The sequence below is a fragment of the Lolium rigidum genome, chromosome 6 (genome assembly GCF_022539505.1).
Source record: "Lolium rigidum isolate FL_2022 chromosome 6, APGP_CSIRO_Lrig_0.1, whole genome shotgun sequence".
In the NCBI taxonomy this organism is placed as follows: domain Eukaryota; kingdom Viridiplantae; phylum Streptophyta; class Magnoliopsida; order Poales; family Poaceae; genus Lolium; species Lolium rigidum.
The window spans coordinates 133977293-133981446 of NC_061513.1; positions in this window are offsets into that span (position 1 = coordinate 133977293).

Here is a 4154-nt window from a genome sequence, read left to right on the forward strand (position 1 = left end):
GTGTTGGGGACACAAGAGACTTCTTGCTTTGTGGTTGCAGGGTTGCATGAGAGGGATATCTTTGACCTCTTCCTCCCGAGTTCGATAAACCTTGGGTGATCCACTTAAGGGAAAACTTGCTGCTGTTCTACAAACCTCTGCTCTTGGAGGCCCAACACTGTCTACAGGAAAGGAGGGGGAACGTAGACATCAAGCACTTTTCTGGCGCCGTTGCCGGGGAGGAAAGGTAAAAGGTACTCACACTCCGGACCTCGGCTACCAAGCTATTTTCCTCCATTGTAAGTACTCGAAGCTATTTCCTTTAGATCCTGCAATTGCAACTTTTTGTTTCTTGTTTACACTAGTTAGGCATAATGGAAAACAACAAAAAAATTGGTGAGCTTTTTAGTCTTTTTCCTGATTTAGAATTGTTTGATGCAAAAATTAAAAAACCTATGGAACCTTATTTGCATGCTAGTAGTGATGTTATTAGTATGAATGCAATTACTCGCTAATGCTATGGAGAAGTCTAAGCTTGGGGAAGCTAGTTTTTGTGATCTTTTAGCTTCCCATCTTTAGGGGAGAAAATTTGTTCCGATAATGCTTTATCTCCCATATGCGATAACTCTAATGATGCTTCTGATATTTTGAATCCACCTGCTGAAAGTATTCAGTATAAAATACCTATGAAAATTATTGAACGTGTTATGGACAACCACTATAAAGGGGATGGAACTGTCCATCCTAGAGATCATTTACTGTTTTTGCACGAATTATGCGGGTTATTCAAGTGTGCAGGTATGTCTATGGATGAAGTGAAGAAGAAGCTATTCTCCGTTTCGCTGTCTGGTAAAGCGGCACATTGGTATAAATTGTTGGAGAATAGACATTCTCTTGGTTGGGAGGAAATTGCATCTCTTTTTTATTCTAAATTTTATCCTCCTCATGAAGTGCATATTGATAGGAATTATATTTATAACTTTTATCCTCGTGATGGAGAGAGTATTTCTCAAGCGTGGGGGAGATTGAAGTCACTAATGCTCAAATGTCCCATTCATGAGCTCCCCCGTAATGTTATTGTTAATAATTTTTATGCGAGGCTTTCAGGACAACACAAGGACTATCTGGACGCGTGTTCGGAAGGATCTTTCACAAGCAAAGAGGTTGAAGCTAGGTGGGATCTTCTTGATCGGATTGAGGACATCGCTGAAGGATGGGAGAACGACAAAGGTAAAGAGTCAGGTATAAATTATGATTATGAATGCATTGAAGCTTTTATGGATACCGATAAATTTCGAAATATGAGTGCTACTTATGGTCTTGACTCTCAAGTTGCTGCAAATCTTTATAAAGCCTTTGCTTCTCATTTTGAATTGCCTAAAAATAATTTTGATAAGTATCATGAACCTTTTAAAGAGGCTTGCATGAAGAATGAAATTGTTGTTAATTATTGCAATAAGCATGCTCAAACTCCTAAAAATGCTATTTCTTATAAGCATGTTAATTTTTGTGGAATGCATAGACCTTGTGGAATTAATCAAGTCAAAGATGAATATTGCATCCATCATATTAATGAAAAAACTAGGAAGTGGCTTAGGGCTCTAGATGATCTTGGTAAAAAAGTTTGTGCCCTCTATCCTTTTATTTGTGAAGTTTGCCATGAAGTGGGTCATTTTAATTTTCAATGCTCCTCCAATGATAATTTGAACCCAATGAGTGCTGCAAATTTGTATTGTGATGATAAAATTACTCCTAATCAGCATGATGAACTTACTTTATTTTTGGGGTGTGAAGAACTGTCGAGAAAAATCTCTTTGTTACATATGAGTGATCTTGATATTGATGATGTCCTGCATGGGTGTTTTTCTTATTGCATTGATAATAGCCATACAAATACTTACATACAAAATATTTTAGAAGATGACACCTTGCCAAAATATGATAGGACCGCTGTGTGTTTTCAACTAATTAATGAAAAGGAGGGATCCTCCCAAGTTTCTTCTATTGTTTCTGAAAGTAAATCAGGTTATGCGGACGAGCCACCCTTCAAGCCTCTTCCTCCTAAAGAAGGGAACGAGGAGAAGGAAGAGAAGAAGAAGAAGAAGGGAACGAAGAAGAAGAAGAAGAAGGAGAATAAAAAGAAAGAGGTAACGGCGTATCCCCGCGTGAATGAGATAACGCTAGGTAACCGTAAGTATGTTGCTCCTAATGATTATTGTGATAATGAATCTGAATATGATGATCTTCCTATGCCCTTTACATACATTAGAAATCATGATTTGAATGAGCACACTACTTTTGATATTGCAAATCTCTGGGAAATTAATTCTGAAAATGATGATGATAATAATTGCCATAGTGTCAGTGCTATCCATGCTTCCTCCCATAATGATATAGAAAGCTCTAAGCTTGGGGAAGAGGTGTTTGAAAATCCTTTAGCTACTGGTCATTATGTTCTTGATACATCTCCTTCCAATAACAATGATGGTATGGATACAGATAAACCGACTGTGAAAGATAACTATTTTATTTCCTATGATGACAATGTGCCTCCGATCTCTGATGATTATTACAAAGAATGCTATGATATAGGTTCTAACTATCCTTATGAAACTTGTCATAGTCATGATTGGATTACCAAAAACAATTCTTTTAATAGGCAACTTGTTTACCATGTTCAAATTCTTGATAATAATCTTGCTCCAATTACTATTAATGAGAATAACTCTTCTTATGCCAAAATTAATGATACTTCTATGCATATGAACCATGATAAGAATGTTTTAAGTGATGGGTATATTGTGGATTTCATCAATGATGCTACTGAAATTTATTATGAGAGAGGGAAATATGGTTATATGCATCTTAATAATATTAAGTTTCCCCTCTTTATGTTGAGAATCTTGAAGTTACTCGTGTTTTATCCTCTTACGCTTGTCACTTTGTTCTTCATGAATTCATTTGTGTACAAGATTCCTCTTCATAGGAAGCATGTTAGACTTAAATTTGTTTTGAATTTGCCTGTTGAAGCTCTCTTTTGCTTCAAATACTATTTCCCGCGAATGGATTATTAAAACTACTGAGCCCATCTTAATGGCTATAAAGAAAGAACTTCTTGGGAGATAACCCGTGTGTTATTTTGCTACAGTACTTTGTTTTATATTTGTGTCTTGGAAGTTGTTTACTACTGTAGCAACCTCTCCTTATCTTAGTTTTGTGTTTTGTTGTGCCAAGTAAAGCCGTTGATAGAAAAGTAAGTACTAGATTTGGATTACTGCGCAGTTCCAGATTTCTTTGCTGTCACGAATCTGGGTCCACCTCCCTGTAGGTAGCTCAGAAAATTAAGCCAATTTACGTGCATGATCCTCAGATATGTACGCAACTTTCATTCAATTTGAGCATTTTCATTTGAGCAAGTCTGGTGCCATTTTAAAATTCGTCCATACGAACTGTTCTGTTTTGACAGATTCTGCCTTTTATTTCGCATTGCCTCTTTTGCTATGTTGGATGAATTTCTTTGATCCACTAATGTCCAGTAGCATTATGCAATGTCCAGAAGTGTTAAGAATGATTGTGTCACCTCTGAATATGTTAATTTTTATTGTGCACTAACCCTCTAATGAGTTGTTTCGAGTCTGGTGTGGAGGAAGTTTTCAAGGGTCAAGAAAGGAGGATGATATACTATGATCAAGAAGAGTGAAAGCTCTAAGCTTGGGGATGCCCCGGTGGTTCATCCCTGCATATTTCAAGAAGACTCAAGCGTCTAAGCTTGGGGATGCCCAAGGCATCCCCTTCTTCATCGACAAATTATCAGGTTCCTTCTCTTGAAACTATATTTTTATTCGGTCACATCTTATGTGCTTTACTTGGAGCGTCTGTATGCTTTTGCTTTTGTTTTTGTTTGTGTTTGAATAAATGCTTGTGTGGGAGAGAGACACGCTCCCCTGGTTCGTATGAACACATGTGTTCTTAGCTCATAATATTCATGGCGAAGGTTGAAACTGCTTCGTTAAATTATTATATGGTTGGAATTGGAAAATGCTACATGTAGAAATTGGTGTGATGTCTTGAATAATGTGATACTTGGCAATTGTTGTGCTCTTGTTTAAGCTCTTGCATCATATACCTTGCACCCATTAGTGAGGAAATACATAGAGCTTGTTAAAATTTGGGTT